The sequence below is a fragment of the Peromyscus californicus genome, unplaced genomic scaffold, assembly GCF_007827085.1.
Source record: "Peromyscus californicus insignis strain IS unplaced genomic scaffold, ASM782708v3 Scaffold_3__1_contigs__length_106647218, whole genome shotgun sequence".
NCBI classification, from domain to species: Eukaryota; Metazoa; Chordata; class Mammalia; order Rodentia; family Cricetidae; genus Peromyscus; species Peromyscus californicus.
Window position 1 is genome coordinate 68,517,656 of NW_026294551.1, and position 17,342 is coordinate 68,534,997.

General features: G+C 41.0%; 1 protein-coding gene across 4 annotated transcripts in view; it reads left to right on the top strand.

Moving 5' to 3' along the window:
* Cdc42se2 (CDC42 small effector 2) overlaps window positions 1-17,342 on the top strand; it is a 77,829-nt gene that overhangs the window by 23,816 nt on the left and 36,671 nt on the right. Inside the window, exon 1 of one of the 4 annotated variants that reach the window (XM_052757737.1) lies at window positions 12,189-12,212. The exons of the other annotated variants lie outside the window; for them this stretch is intronic. The gene's annotated coding sequence lies outside the window, so the exon portion shown is untranslated. Of the gene's footprint in view, window positions 1-12,188; window positions 12,213-17,342 lie in introns of those variants that run through there. 4 annotated transcript variants of the gene reach the window in all.

Below are 17,342 nucleotides of genomic sequence, written 5' to 3' on the forward strand. Positions count from 1 at the left end.
AATACAAGTGTCTCTTTACCGGATTTAAGGGGCAGTGGTGTTTTGGTCCGGATACAGTGTGCCAAGTGCATTGCTGCAGGAAGTGAGTCGGTGGGACCTAGCTGCAGGGCACCCTGGCCTGTGGCAAAGTGGAGACCCTAGTATTTTCACTTCTAAGAGTATGTCTTAGGGTAAAAAGCAATTTCCCCTCTTTTTTGGGTGAGGGTGATCCCCCTAACAGGCTTGTTGAGAAAATTCACATAATAGTAAATTCAGTTTGTTGAAATGTGTAAGTTAGTGTTGCTGACTGTCTTCTTTGTTTAAATAGTATTTTCATCACCAGAAAAAACCAGCACTCTTCCAGCTCTGTGCTCTGACACAGTAATGAAGTTTTTGTCCCTGGGAGTTGCTTCTTTGGATATTTGGTTGGAAAGGAGTCCTGTATTCATTACCTCTTACCAGGATTTCTCAGTAATGTGGCACCTGTCATTGTCTCTTACAATTGAATATTCCGTGTGTACATATACAGCATTTGATTTTTCTATTCATTAGTTTGTGGGCATTTTGAGTTATTTTCCCACATTTCAGCCATTACGAATAATGCAGTTATGAATATGAACATTAAGCATAGTCAGGTGATTGAGTAAAAGAGGCAGATCACTTATGGAACAATGCTGATCCCATAAGATCATGATGGAGATTCTAGTGACCCAGTAACATGGTCATGGTGTCTGTCCTGTTGCCTGTGTGTGATGATGGTATAAAATTACTATGCTGCTGGTCATAGACAGGTATAGAACACACAGTTATGTAAGGTGCATAACAATTGCTAACATAAACTATATGTTTATATAACTATAAATGTGTACTTTTTATCATTAGAGAGTATTCCTTCTACTTATATATAAAACATGGGAAGTGTACAACAGCTTCAGGTAGGTCCTCAGACAGTATTCCAGAAGGCATTGTTTTCGTAGGAACTGACAGCTTCATGCATGTCGTTGCTTCTAAAGATCTTTCATAGGGAGACTGTGCAGACCATGTGCACCTTCCTGTAATCCTGGTACTTGGCAGCAAAGTGGGAAGATTGCTGAGACTAACTTGGGCTACATAGTGAGACCCTGCCTCAAAAAACAACGAAAATAACCTCGTATGTCTCTTAAATTCACACATATTTATTTATGGTGTATGTGTGTGCAGTTGTACATGGGGAGGTCAGAGGACACTTGGAGGGGTCATTCTGTCCTTTTACCATGTGGATTCCTGGAATGGAACTTGGGTCAGCTCATTAGGCTTAGTGGCAAATGCCCAGACCCACTTAGCTATTTCATTGGTCTGTGGAGTGTGTGTGTGTGTGTGTGTATACTTTTTTTTTTTTTGACTTTTAAAAACTTTTTTTTTTCTCTCTCTCTGAGACAGCGTTTCTCTGTAGCCCTGAATGTTCTGGAATTCAATCTGTAGGCCAAGCTGGCCTTGAACTCCAAGATCTGTCTGCCTCTGCCTCTGCCTCCTGAGTGCTGAGACTAAAGGTGTGTAGTCTTACACCCGGCCTACTATTTAAACTTTTAGTTGAAATAGAATTATATCACTCCTTTCCCTTCCTTCCTCCAGCTCCTCCTAGCTACCCTTCCTCAACCCCTCCCACTTTCAAGTTGATAGCCTCTTTTTTTTATTATTGTTACACACACACACACACAAATAAAATTAAAAAAAACCAACAACAAAACAAAATAAAAAAAAACCTGTTGAGACTGTTTTTGCTGTTTGTATGTATATGGTTTCAAGGCTGACCAATAACTTCAAGATTTTCCCTCTGTCATGTTAACATGTCCATTGATATTGCCATTATTCCCATCTTGTTTATGTAGCCATTTCTGAGAGAGACTGTTTCACAGTAGACTTCCTCATATTCTGACTCTTACATAATCTTTCCACCCCCTCTTCCATGATGTTCCAAGCCATAGACGCAGGAGCTGTGATATAAATGTATCCATTGGGGCTGGGCTACCCATAGTCTCTGGATTGTGTCCACTTGTGGTTTTCTGTGATGGTCTCTACTTGGCTGTGGAGAGGCCTCTTTGATGAGGGGTGGTCACTACACTTATCCAGGAAAGGAGGCTCTTGCACAGAGAGGATTTGTAGGTGAAGGGACTGGTAGTCTGCACAAGATACCCCAAGATCAAGTTCTCAGCACAAAGGAAATTTATTTGCCCCAGAGGGACCAAGGGCTGGGAATAAGAGACAAAGACAGGAGACAGAGGACGAGGGAGAAGGGGAAGGGAACAAGGGAGAGAGGAAAGGGGTATTTGGGGGGGGGGGCATGGACACAAAGGACTGCCTCTGGATAGAGAGGAGACAGATATGGCCCATAGGAAAAAGGGGAAATCCTGTGTTAGGATGAAGTGTTTACTTTTGGTTGGGCATGTTTATTAGGGCAGCCAAAGGGGGCTTTTAATTTATGGACTTCAATACTTTGATAGCTGGACCTTGGTAGTCAGCCTCAGGAGGAGGAAGTGGCCAAACAAGTAGACCTTGGTGGCTAGGTTTAGGGATGTCATCTAACAGTTTTTAGCAAGGCAGAGGGAGTCGGGGAGAAGGGCAAGGCCTGCCAGAGCCATGTTTGCCATGCTTGGGCTGGCTAGAGACCCTTCAGCAGGTCTGGTATTTATATTTTAAAAAATCCTTTTAGGGTCAGGAGAGATGTCTCAGCTGTTAAGAGCACTGGCTACTCTTCCAGAGGTTCTGGGTTCAATTCCCAGCACTCATATGGTGGCTCACAACCATTTATGACTGTAGACCTGTGGGATCTAATGCTCTTTTCTGGTGTGCAGACATACATGGAGATAGAATACCCACATACATAAAATAAACCTAAAAATATCCCTTTCTACAGTGGTTTTTTTTTTTATACTATTTTTTGTGTTTAGATATATAAAATACTGTTGTGAGAGTCCTCTGTTGGATTCCCAGCACAGCATAAAACCACATAACCATGCAGGCCTGTAGTCTTAGTACTAGAGAGGTGGAAGCAGGAAGATCAGAAGAAATTCAGTGTCATCCTTCTGATATGTGGTAAGTTTGAGGCCAGCCTGGGCTACAGAAGACCCTGTTTCAAAAATGACAAATCCTGCTGTGTTATGATTGCCTACAGTACTCAGGGCGATAACATGACTACAGCTTTTTAGACAAGAAGCTAGTGTAGTAGGCATCTCATCGCGCTTCCTGTAAGTATGACATGAAATTTATGTGATAGTCTCAGCTAACAGTTTCTCAAACTATTTTTGTGGGCGGGTAGTATGTGCCTGGCCAATGTTTTGTGTGCATATGCTTAATTTATCTTTATGTGTGTGTCTGTACCTTAGGATGGATATGTAGCATACAGATTTGTGTGTCACCTCTTTAATACTTTAATGAAGTGCTAGACTACTGAACCAAGTGACTGCTTCATTGCCAATTCCACTAACAATATGGAACTATGTATGTGTAGCTTTTTGTAATTGTATATTTTCACTTAGCGTAATGTGTTCAAGGCTTATCCATGTAGTATGTATCTCTACTTAATTTCTTTTTATGGTTGCATGATATTCTATTGTATAGGTGTCATATTTTGTCTAGCCTTAAAATTTTCTATGGTCAGTGAAACACTTTTTGATAGAGAAATGGTTACGTGTAGCCTCATGTACTTACATCCCACTGGCAATTTATTTATTTTTAGATTAAATTAGATTAGATTGATTTACGACTGGGCCCTTACTATGTAGCCCAGGAAGCTGTTGAATTTGTGGTATTCCTGCTTCAGCCTTCTATGCTGCTGGGATGTAGACATGTGCTTGTCATACCCAGCATTCCACTAGCAGTTTCAGTTGGTAGGAAGAGTGCTTGTCAGTGCAGAGCCTGATTTGGGATTGTGCATGTGCAGCTGTTGGGCGAATAGTCTGGAGGGTGGGGATTATTGAGTTTTTAAACATTTCTATACTTTTCAGAGGAAGAAGAACATGTTATTTCTTTGTTAATTTTTTGGTTTCTGAGACTGAGTCTACCAGTGTAGACCAATTTGGCTTCAAACTCCTGATTGTTCTGCTCCAGCCTGCTGGGTTCTGAGTTTACAGATGTAAGCCTGGCAGAGAAATTCATCAAAACAACAACAGCTGTATCTTTATGTTAACAGAAATGTGTTCAATTTAGAAAAGTAGGATCATGCAGTCTTAAGGAGTGTTAGTATTTTACATCAGTCCATTAATTGCCATATGTTATACATAAAATAATTCTGACAGAACTTGGTTGTCTTGTTTTTTTGAGTCAGTCCAAGTGTTGGAGTTTCAGGTGTTTACCACCATGCTGGGTGTAAGAGAACCTTTAATTCTTCATACTGACCTCAAAAATTCAATTGATAATAACCAAATCTTGTTATTATGCTTCTAAAATGGAATGAAGGAATAAATACAGGCAATGCCTATTTTAAACATAACAGACACCTACCATAGCTTTTAGCGTTCATTTTACAAAACAAACACTAGTCACTATTTCAGAGAGGCCATTTATATAGGACATTTGGTGATAAAATTATTGGATAAGGTGGAGACAGGAAGATCAGAATTCAGGGTCATTCTCAAGGTGTATCAGATAGGGGACCAGGAGTTTCAGGCTATCCTGCATCATGTGAGACTGTCTCAGCGCCCCCACTGCCCCCCACAAAGGTAGTGGGTGGTCTGGAAGAGTTAGATCGAGGTCACTTTTGAATTAATATATTCGAGAAGACAGGCCATAGTTGTGTCCTGGGGGTTCAGAAAGTTGAAGCTGGCTCTGAGACAGGGATCACAACTACTGCTGGTGGCAGCACCTTCTAAACCCGTGGATCCCCCCACTAGCTGGCTCACTTCTGCTCACTAACCCTAAGGAGCTGCTTAGGCAGAGCCCTGTTTATATTCCGAATATTAACTACAAGAAAAATCTGGAAAATGGAGGGGATTTTTTTTTTTTTTTTTTTGGTGGTTGTGTGTGTGTGTGTGGTGTTTTTTTTTTTTTTTTTTTTAACTTTTTTGCCCCTGAAGTACAAAAAGGTATGTCTAGGAGAGTGTGAATATCCTTCTGTTATTTTATTTGGTCACAAGACTTTGCATGAAGTATATTTTGAAGATGGTAATATTAAAAACATTTCAACTTAGACTGGGTATGTCCTGAAATGTTATACTAAATGTGAACAGTTTTGTTTAGATAAAGTGGTTTTCTCAGGTCTAATGTTTTCGGTTGGAAATAAGCTAGTGTTTGTAGAAACCTTTTATAGTGTGTTTCCTGTTGTGGTGAATGGTTGAAGTATGCCAGTGGATGTAACTGTAAAATCTTTATTTTTCTGTCTTATCTAGGTTTTTAGAGTTGAATTAATGCATACTTTGAATGTACTTTTTTTTTTCCTGTTTGGTTTTGTAACTTGGTTGTAGACTCTTGGTGTGTGATTGTGGGTATGTGTGATTGTGTGATTGTGGGTGTGTATGTGCCACAGCTTGTATACAGAGGTGAGAGGACAACCTCCGATGTCACTCACTCCCCTTTCCATCTTGTTTGAGACAGGGTCTCTTGTTCACAGGCTGGCTGGCTTGTGTGTTTTCTTGGAATTCTCCTATCTCTGTAGGTGCACTGGGATCAGAGATGTACTACCGTTCCTGGCTTTACATGGGTACTGGGGATTCGAACTCAGGTCTTCATACTTGTACAAGGACTTTGCTTGCTGAGCCATCTCCACATCCTATGTTTTATTTTTAAAATTCAGTTTATTTTTTATTTATTTTGCTGAAATGAGGTGGGTTGTGATAATCTTCAAAAATAATGTGTGACAGACAGGCCAGACGTGGTAGTACATACCTTTACTACTCTGAGGTGGTTTTCTGAGTTTGAGGCCAGCCTGGTCTACATAGCAAGTTCCAGGATAGCCAGGGCTATACAGAGAAACACTGTCTCAGGAGAGAGAGAGAGAGAGAGAGAGAGAGAGAGAGAGAGAGAGAGAGAGAGAGAGAGAGAGAAGGGAGGGAGGGAGGGAGGGAAGGAAGGAAAGAAAGAAAGAAAGAAAGAAAGAAAGAAAGAAAGAAAGAAAGAAAGAAAGAAAGAAAGAAAGAAAGAAAGAAAGAAAAAGAAAAAGAAAAACCAGATGGTGGTGGCGCACACCTTTAATACCAGTACTCAGGAGGCAGAAGCAAGTGGATCTCTGTGAGTTCTAGGCCAGCCTGGTCTACAGAGCAAGTTCCAGGAAACTTGCTACACAGAGAAAACTTGTCTTGAAGCCACCCCCTCCCCCCCCCCCCAAAAAAAAAATGTGAACTAGGAATTAGCAAGTCTTACCTCTTACCCAGAATAGACTGGGAAGATGTTTTACTTTTATTATCTATTTATTTCTTAAGATTTGTTTTATTTTATGTATATAACATGTGAGTTTGGGGAGTTGAAGTTGGGCCCTCTGGAAAAACAAGTGCTCTCCATCTCGCCAGTCTAATGTTTTGCTTTTTGGTCGTGTTCAATTTTTGTCATTACTCAATTTTAAACATTTTCCTTTTAGTGTGTTCTTTTTCATGGTCCCCTCCCCCCCATGTTTCATGAAATGACAGAAGGGCTTTTGGTTTTGATATGCTAAATATTTCTTGTATGTCTACTGTGTGTAATAGAGAACATCTATAATCTCAGGCCGGGAAGATTGTGAATTCAAGACTAGCCTGGGCTACACAGTGAGTTCAAAGCTAGTCTGGACTGAATAGGGAGAACCTGTCTCCCCAAACCAGAATAATCCTGGAGTGGTGGCACATCCACCCCTGTAATCCTAGCACCTGGGAGGTGGGGGTTGGAGGGTCAGGAGGAGGTCAAGGCCCCTTCATTTACATAGCAGGTTTGAGGCTAGCCTGGCCTGCTAGAGGTCCTGCCTCCACAAAACAAAAAAGCATGTCTGTGTGTGTGTGTGTGTGTGTGTGTGTGTGTGTGTGTGTGTGTGTGTGTGTGTATGCATGCATGCGCGCGCGCCTGTGTGCCTGTCTGTCTTAGGGAGAAGGGTTTTGAGTGTGCCATAGCAGGCATATGAAGGTCAGAGGACAGTTTACAAAAGGTTCTCTCCTTCTATCAAGTTCGGTCTGGGGATGCAACTCAAACGTCAGGCTTGGTGGCAATCACACTGTAAAAATAATTAAGAGAGAGCATAGTGGTGTCTGGCCTTCCTTGAACGACAAAGCAGAAAGGCAGGAATCCGGAATGATACCCTTGTGTTTTGCTTGAGAAACAAGGTAGAAGAGAAAGAATATACATTGCATTACCTCTTGTCTCTCTGGATGTTGGAGGACACTTTTAACTTTTCCCTGACTGCCTGAAAGTGTTTGAAGATGTCAACTCATTAAAGATATCCTTTCTTATTCATGGCACTCAGATGGATACCTTGGAAAACAAGTCTCTGTGCGGAGAGTGCTATAATCTCAAACTCAACTAGAGAGGTAATGCAGTGTGCTCTGTCTCTTCACTGTGAACAACAGGCAAGTGGGGACAGTGGCATGTAATGTGCTGCAAAAAACACCACCATACGCCAGGTCTTAAGGTAGATTGTGGCTTCATGGCTTTTCAGGGCTTCTAAGTAGAATCTAGTACATGCCAGTCATGGGCTCAGAATGTTCTTTGGGTGAGTACATTAAAACGTAGTTTTAGCTGACAGTGAGATGATTTAATTAGAAAACAAAACAAAAAACTGATTCCTACCAAATGTAATAAAGGACTAAGGGACTATATTGACCAGAAATGAATGAATAATAGTCTATTGAATTACCTTTTTATGAATGCCCAATTATATTAGGATCCAGTGCTGTTTTAGCCCATGCTTTCTTTTCGAGCAGCAATTAGTGTTTCTGATATTTAGCATTATATACATTTCTGAAAGCCTTCTGAAAAGATTGTGACCATGTGTCAAGCTTAAATGCATTGAAGGATCCAGCTTTCCATGTAAATCAGTCTTGCTACTAATTATCAATCTGCAGTGATTTAACTGGTTTTAAACAGAATAATTGCACATTTTAAAAGTGTTCAGTTTAATAAATTTTGCCATACATACATGCCTATGAAGGGATACCATACTCAGCTACTGGAAATCTGAGGCTGGGAACAGACAGTGGACCAGAGCTTGCCTGGGGTGCCCAAGACTGTGGTATGACCCCTGCACCACAAAATCCACTGTAGCAAAAATATAGTTGAAAATATCTGTTATCCCAAAAGTTTGCTGTAGATGTATCCAACCGTCTTATTAAATAAGAAACACAGAACCAATACAAAGAAGAAAGCCAAGAGGTCAGAGCTAAGAGCTAAAACCTTACCCTTCCTCCTGCGGTGGTCCTACCTCTCCGAACCAGAGCTACCCCTGTGTTAAAGTCTTTATATAGAGTTCCTGTTCTGCCTTCTCATTGGTTGTAAACCCAACCACATGACCGCCTCCTCACGGCCTGCCTGTATAGACCTCCAGGTTTTCTATGATTGGTATTGAGATTAAAGGCATGTGTATCCAATAATGGCTGTATCCCTGAACACACAGAGACTTACCCAGCTCTGCCTACCAAGTGCTGGGATTACAAGCGTACGCCACCACTGCCCTGCTTTCCTATGGCTTGCTAATAGCTCTGACCCCCGGGCAACTTTATTTATTAACATACAAATAACATTTTACTACAAATAAAATATCACCATAGTTTGCTTCCAGCCATTTGTAGTCCTCTTCACACCCATTTCCAGGCAATTGATACACTTGCTCTTTGTTACCAGAAATAGTTTTTTATTTTTCTTTCTTCCCCTCTTCCTTCCTTCCTTCCTTCCTTCCTTCCTTCCTTCCTTCCTTCCTTCCTTCCTCTCTCTCTCTCTTTTTTTCTTCCTTCTTTCCCTTCCTTCCTCCCTCCCTCCCTCCCTCCCTCCCTCCCTCCTTCCTTTCTTCCTTCTTTGTTTTAGACAGAGTTTCTCTAGTCTTGGGTGTCCTAGAACCCACTCTGTAGATCCATCTGCTTCTGCCTTCTCCTGGGTGTTGGGATTAAAGGTGTTTGTCACCACTGCCTGGCTAGTTTTTGTTTCCTAGAATTTATATAAATGGATTTTATAGGATACTCTGTGTGTGTGTGTGTGGTGTGTGTGTGTGTGTGTGTGTGTGTGTGTGTGTGTGTGTGTGTGTGTGTATTTTTTGGTTCATCCGTGTTGATATATGTATAGTAGTTAATTATTTTTGTGTGGGGGGGGTGTGTGCGTTTATATGTGTGTGCTTATTCATGTGTGGATATGTAAAGGCCAGAGGTATGTTATCTTCCTTTGGCACTCTCTATTTAAAAATTCTTTACATTTACTTATGTATTGTGTGTGGGGTGTGTGTGGGTGTATGGGTGCATATGTGCACATGTGTGGATGTCAGATGGCGTTTTGAGGCACCATGAGGATCTCTGAGTTGAACTTAGACTTGATAGCAAGTGCCCATACCCAGTGAGCCATCCCACTGGCCCCCTCCATTGTATATTTTGAGGCAGTTTTTCAATGAACCTGGGGCTTGGCATTTTGGCTATACTGGCTGACCAGAAAATCCCCCAAATCCACCACCTATCTTGGCCCCCTTGTCACTGGAGTCACAGATGTGTACCACTGCATCCAACTTTTTATGTTTGTGCTGGGCTTCCGTACTCAGATCTCCAGTCCTGTATGGCAGGCATTTTACATGCTAAGCCATCCCACAGTCCCTATAGTAAGTAGTTCATTCATTGTTGCAACCAGGCATGTTCAACCTAGTTTTGTATGTTGTCCTCTGCAGAGTTCATCCTTGAGAGCTAGGTAGCTAAGTTACACACATATACCAACACACACGCACACAATCTCACATGTTTTAAGTCAGTTTACAATTTTGTATTGGGTTACATTCATAGTTATTCACACATGTGGTGCATGGCTGCAAATGCCTCTCTGAATGAAGGTGTACTCCTGTTTATCATTCACCTATCTACAGGCAATTGGAGTTGCTGCCTGTTTTTTGGGGGGAAAATAAGGGGGAAAAAAGCCTTTGGGCAATTTAAATAAAGCTGTTTGAGTAAAGAATGATTTTTATGAATTAAGCAATACTCATAATCATAAAAGATCAGCCGGGCGGTGGTGGCGCACGCCTTTAATCCCAGCACTCGGGAGGCAGAGCCAGGCGGATCTCTGTGAGTTCGAGGCCAGCCTGGGCTACCAAGTGAGTCCCAGGAGAGGCGCAAAGCTACACAGAGAAACCCTGTCTTGAAAAACCAAAAAAAAAAAAAAGATCCAGAGAGTTTTGTCTAACTGGGTATTGATGTATTGATTGAGTGGTTCTAGACAAAAAAGGGGAAGTAAAGTAAGGTTCATCTCTTTCTCTATCCTTTTCGGGTGTGGTCTGATTTGTTGGCAGCTGTGCTTGGCTGAATTTGGCTGCTTGTGATTGGGAGAGACTCAGCTGTTTGTTCTGACAGTCAGTCAGGTTTTCTGTTTGTTTACATAGTGAGTTAGGTTGCATTTCATTAAAAAAATAATTTTATAAACTTTTAGTTATAAAAAACTTGAACATAAATAAAAACATCACATGCCAAAATTAACCAAAACCAAAACACCATACAACTTAACATATTTCATAGTATAGAAACTCAAAGTATAGAGATAGTCTCAGGTCAGTGGCTTTCTGCTTACTCATTTTATCATCTGTTACAAATAAATTGCTGTGAATAGTTTTATAGACGTACATTTTTGCTTTTTAAGATAAATACCTAGGAATGCAGTAGCTGCATTGTATGACACTCTGTGTGTGTCTTTTTCTTTTTTTTTTTTTGTGGGCGGGTGTGTGTGTGTGTGTGTGTGTGTGTGTGTGTGTGTGTGTATGTGTGCGCGCGCGCGCGCGCGTTTTAAAGCAACTACAAAATTAAAAAAACAATAGTAAGTATTTCAAATTTGTACCAGCAGCATTGGGAGGACACAATTAGTTGTTCCTGTCTTTGCTGTGTTCTTGGTGCTAAGGAGTAGGCCTGGGACCTTGTGCATGCAAGGCAAGCAAGCACTCTACCGACTGAGCTACACCCAAGCCTACCACAATTTAAACAGGTGAGTATACAGACAATTTCAGCAAATCAGTTGGTGCTGAGGGAGGAATTGCTGTTTGTTTGAATGGCTGGAATTGGAGGAGAATGACTTGTCCTGACAGTGCTTTTAGGGGGAGTTACAGTGTGGTCTCCGAGATGAGCAAGATTGAGAAAGAAGTGATTAGGATTACCAATGGAGCTTGTGCATGCTAGATTTGAGGCCTGTTGTTTGCTTAGTATGTTAAGTGTTTGTGTGTTTATTTGGTTGTTTCTGTATGAAGAAATAGCTTAGCTTTGATATAGGCCTGGTCACATAGGTACTGATACTCAGAGCTCAAATCTATAGCTTTCTGACTCAGACCTCTTGTTTTTATCTCATGTTATTTTATATCACTAAGTCAGGAAAATATGTTTGACTTTGACAATAATACAGTGTTCTCTGTGAGCTATTAAAAATACATTCCAGAGTTTGAAAGCTCAGCTGCTTAGCGGGTCCAGGCAGGTAACTGAGCTAGGTTCCAGTGGACAGAGTGGCAGCGTCTGGAGAACCACGAAGCCCATGCCCTGACATCAGGAGTTGGCTGTTAATCCAATCGAATAGTGCTCCAGTAGGAGCACACCTCATGTTGTCTGGTTTTATTTTTCAAGAGAGAGCAGAAATCTGAATTCTTCTTATGAAGTCTTCAGATTTGTCAATGGAGGAAGCTGTTCTTTAACACAGTGTGTAAGCCAACCTTGTGTGTGTCCACTGAAGACTTGTTACCTGGCTTCTTCTCAGTGGGTCACCTTTGGTATAAGTTGTACCTTGTATACTGTAGAAGCAACGATCAATTTATATGATGAGAAAAGGGTGGTAACCTTGTGTAATAAGCATGTTACAGGCATTGAAAAGTAGGTTGCTTGTTTAAACATGGTGCTTAGTGAGTCTAGCATTTGAGTTTAGTTTTCATGTTGTATCATTTAATTATATAGAGGGAGGAATTGCTCCCTGGCACTTTTGCCTCCTAATTGCATGCTTTCGTTTGCAGATAGGGCCAGTTTTGAGTGAAACAGGGAAACTAAATGAGAAGAAATCTTCCAGGAACAACTTGTACTGCTACTGAGTCTGCAGAGTCACCTGTGTGTGTCTTGTGGAATAGTCTACACTCAGAGATAGCTGAATAAGGGGTAAGTCTGTGGCCACTGGTGGCTAGATAGTGAAGTGATTGCCACAAAAATAGTCTACTTTCTTCGTGTTGTTAGCACTCACCATTAATGAGTTCATTTTGTCCGAGTCCAGAGTGAGGCTTTTCTCTTCAGGTTAGCACAGCCTTTCCATTGCCCATGTGACGGTCATGACAGTTGTTTGACCAGGTAGTCACAGGACATTCCGCCTTTTACCAATAAAAGCAGTCAGTAATGATTATCTACTCTTCAAAGCCATTTTAGTAGCCTAACCCTAATCATTAAAAATCTACTGGAAGCCGGGCGGTGGTGGCGCACGCTTTTGATCCTAGCACTCGGGAGGCAGAGGTAGGTGGATCTCTGAGTTTGAGTCCAGTCTGGTCTACAAAGCTAGTTCCAGAACAGCCAGGACTTGTTACACAGAGAAACCCTGTCTCGGAAAACAAAAACAAAACAGAACAAAAACAAACAAACAAAAATCTACTGGAAGCTGGGCATGGTGGTGCATGCCTTTAATTGTAGCACTTGGGAGACATAGGCAGCCTGGTCTATCTAGTGAGTTCCAGGATAGCCAGGACTATACAGAGAGACTGTGTCTCAAAAAAACAAACAAAAGCCGGGCGGTGGTGGCGCACGCCTTTAATCCCAGCACTCGGGAGGCAGAGCCAGGCGGATCTCTGTGAGTTCGAGGCCAGCCTGGGCTACCAAGTGAGTTCCAGGAAAGGCGCAAAGCTACACAGAGAAACCCTGTCTCGAAAAACCAAAAAAAAAAAAAAACAAAACAAAAAAAAAACAAACAAACAAAAAAAAATGTAAATTTTCCTCTAGCCAGAACCATATTTATCCTCTCTTCATCGTATGTTCCAGTACATTAAAAAAAATGAAGATTGTTGAGGCCCCTTCCATCACAGTCTCAGGATTAGAGGACACACACGCCCCTTCTGAGAGGAAGGAATGGTGTTTCCCAGCACACAGTCAACACTGGCAGGGACAGGGAACTTAAGAGTTCTAGAGATTCTTTTGGCTATACATTTTAAATAAAATGGAAATGTAGTTCTCTAAGATAAGGAAGGAACTTAAAACTTTAAAATCGAGCATTTAAAAATAAAATAGCATGTACTGATTAAGGCAAAATCTATTAGAAAAAACACAGAAGTATTTTAAAATTCCTTTGCAAGTACTGAGAGTGAACATTTCATGTAGAGCTTGACAGCGCAAGTTGAGGAAATCAGTTGTTTAACGTGCATCTCATCATGTTTCTTGTATCCATGTGTGTAAAGTGCACTTGTTTGATTACCACGGATAAAATGACAGTAACTGCGCTTTAGAGCTGGGTCTGGTGTCTCTGACCTGAAGTGCATGCTGTGTAGTCAGGTCTCCAGGGAGCGTGCCCCTCACTCTCCCTGCTTCCTTACACTGGAGTGTATCTATCACTGAGGAACAGACTGCAGTGTACTCCAAGGATGTTTCCAGCCTGAATTCTTGTCCCTAAATCAATGCTATTCTAAGGTTCTTCATGCTACAAGAATCCTAGTGTCCTACCAACATTGAAAATACTGTTGAATAAAAATCTGGCCTTGCCGGGCGGTGGTGGCGCACGCCTTTAATCCCAGCACTCGGGAGGCAGAGCCAGGCGGATCTCTGTGAGTTCGAGGCCAGCCTGGGCTACCAAGTGAGTTCCAGGAAAGGCGCAAAGCTACACAGAGAAACCCTGTCTCGAAAAACCAAAAAAAAAAAAAAAAGAAAAAAAAAGAAAAAAAAAAAATCTGGCCTTGGTTTTTACTTTGCCTTTGAGTATTTATCTGTTTACATTCAGTTGAAAATAATTAATCTTTATAGATTTACATTAATGTTTCTGTTAAGATAAAATCACTCATAAATTGTCTCTGATGAGCAAGGCCAGCAGTTGTTAAGAATTTTATTTGGAGAGCCAAAGGGCATGTGTTCCTAATGAAAATGGAGGAGAGTAACCCATCCATAAAATTCTCTTCCAAGCAGCTGTTACTGTTGTCAGTACAATAGCAAGTGGGTGAATCCTTTCAGTTTTCACATTTTTGTGTGTGAAATTATTATTGGTTGTTGTTACAGAGCGCTGAGTCTTCCCCAAGTACTCACTTACTCTTTAGAAGTGTTGTTTCTCAAGTCACGGCCGTGTGAGCGAGGCTGCCGCTCTTGACCACAGCGCTGATTTTACACTCATCTGAAAATAACCTGCTAGATGTTAATTTCGCTGCTCTGCAGTGCTGTCTGTCAGGACTTCTTGTCCTGAGGCCGAGCTGCTGTCTTCTTTGTCTTGGTATTTAAGTTGGCAGAGAGGGACGTCAGTGGTTATGTGCCTTGGGAAGGGTGGAGCGCAATCCTCTCTCACTGTGAGTTTTGAGAAGAGATAATGAAATCCTTTATGTCCTTTTCCATAGACCAGCATTTCAAAGACTCCATTTTAATAAGAATTGGTTGTGCAGCTGCAGCCCTGGCAACAAGGCCTGGGTGAGAAGAATTGGGGCAGCATTCCAGAAACAGGGCTTCAGTGGTCTCCTGTGGAGCTGTGCTAATGAAACAGATGAGAAGAACATAAAGCATTTCATAGAAATAAGCCCAGTACTTTGAGTTGGTATAAAGGATGTTGAAATTTTCCACATATATTTTATAAAAGCTGTCATAAGCCATTTATTCATCAAGAGTAGCTATGTCATATTCTCTGAGTATATAAAAAACCCTGTATATTTTTGTAAGTTAGTATTTCTGTGAATTATATCTAAAATGTAATTGTTGTTGCCCATTTTTGGTGAAGTCCAGGTGTTTTGAAAACATGATACCCGATATATCAGATGTTTTAAAGACAAAATCTGTTGCTGGAGAGATGGCTCAATGGTTAAGAGCACTGGCTGTCTTGTAGAGGATCTTGATTCAGGTCCCAGCACCTACATGACAGTTCACAACCATCTGTAACTCAGGCTCCAAGAGATCTAGTGCTTCTTCTGGTCTCCATGGATACCAGGCACATGTGGTGCACAGAAACACACACAGGCAAAACATTCATATAAATAAAATAAAAATATCTTAAAAAATAAAAAGATTTTAGGTTTGTTTTTAATAATGTTAGATTTTAAATGGCCATCTTATTTTCATATAAATTCCTGTGATTCTTATACTATTAACAGTGCTTTTAGGCAATACAATTTGTTAAACATATTCTTTTAACACCAACATGGCTGTAAAATCTGCCATTAAACCATAATTAAACAACTACCTAGCCACTTGACATTAAATTGTACCTATTTTTTTAACTTCTGTTTTAAGAAGTATTTAATAAAGAATTTTCATGCATAAAGGTTTTTCTTTCTTTTGAGTTCTTTATAGATTACTAATTGTGAAAACTTTAGGTTCCTTTCATAAAAGGACTGAAACTCACATATATGTGGTTACCAGTGTCTTAAGTACTCTCTTTTTCTATTGCTGTGATGAGAGACCATGACCAGAGCAACTTATAGAAGAGTTTGTTTGGGCCTTACAGTTTCAGAAGGTTAGAGTTCGTGATGGGGGAGTGAATGGAAAGTAGCAGGTGGCTGGGGCAGCAGCTGAGATTCACATCTTGAACCCCAAGCAGGAGACAGAGAGCACACTTTGAATGGCACTAGTCTTTTGAAACCTCAAAGTCCCACTGACACACTTTCTTCAACAAGGCCACATCTCTTAATCCTTCCCAAATAGTTCCACCAACCGGGGACCAAGTATTCAAACATGAGCCTATGGAGGCCATTCTCATTCAGACCACCATAGACACTTTCCCTGTTCCCTTCCCAACACTGAATACGACCACACTTTAAAATAGAATAGTTATGAAATGGTAGTTGCTGGTTTTGGTTAATTATTTATTTTATGTGCATTGGTGTTTGCTTGCATGTATGTCTGTGTAAAGGTGTTAGATCCCTGGAACTGGAGTTTACAGACAGTTGTGAGCTGCCATGTGAATGCTGGGAATTGAATCCCGGTCCTCTGGAAAAGCAGTCAGTGCTCTTAACTGCTGAACCGTCTCTCCAAATATATGTGTGTATGTGTGCACTCGTGCTCGTGTGTGTGTGTGTGTGTGTGTGTGTGTGTGTGTGTGTGTGTGTGCGCGCGCGCGCGCGCGCGTGCGCACATGCAGGTTGTAGTTTATTAAAAATGGTTTAATTCTATATTTAAGCACAGCATTAAAAGAGATGTGGAGAAATAGAGGAGTACATTCCCATGGGCTTCTCTAGAGAATCTCCAATTTCCATTTCTTTAATTAGAAGCAGTGAACATTTTAAATTTGTCATCTTCTCCTGTGAGTTTTCACACTCAATTCTTTTTTTTTTTTTTAAATCCATTAGTTTTATTATTTTTAGCTGGTGCCTTCAAGAATCTCTCAAATGCTAAGTTTCCATTTAGTCTTCATACATATAGTTGAATGTGTTTCAGGTTCTGTTATAGCCTGGACAAAGCAGACACGATGCAGTTACAGGCTCCTGAGCAGGTCCTTGAGTCTCCTTTCCAGCACACTGTGCCTCCCTTCCCCTTGCCTAGCCTCTTGGCTCAAGGAGCCGGGGTTCATTTCAGTGTTTGGCCACAATAATTGGTTCCAGTGACCATGTCAGACAAGGTGATCCAATTAAAGTGCAGCTTTAAATTTTTTACTTATTTTTACTACCATTAAGTTGTGTTTAGTCCTTTCCTGTCCTGTTTAGGACTCCCACCAACCCCTTACCCCCAAACAGGGTCTGTATGCAGATCTGACTGGCCTTGAATTCGGATTCATCCTGACTCTGGCCCTCAGGTACTGGAATTACAGGCATAGACTACCATATCCAGCCTGTTTTATTTGAATGGTTTAAAAATTTTTTTAAATCAATGATGTTAGTAAATTTCCTTGTAAAACAGAAAGCTCCAGCTATATTATAAACACCTCCCAAAGGAGAAAAACAAAAACAAACATTTGAATGTTAATCACACATTACATTTAATGCACTTTGACAAAGATTATTTGACAAAGAGGCAAATACTATCTTTACCTTGGGGATGAAGAAATCACAATTCAGGTACATCAGGCAACCTAATAAAGTCTAGCTCAATGCTACCTTAAATTATAATTATATATGACACGTTGTGTCT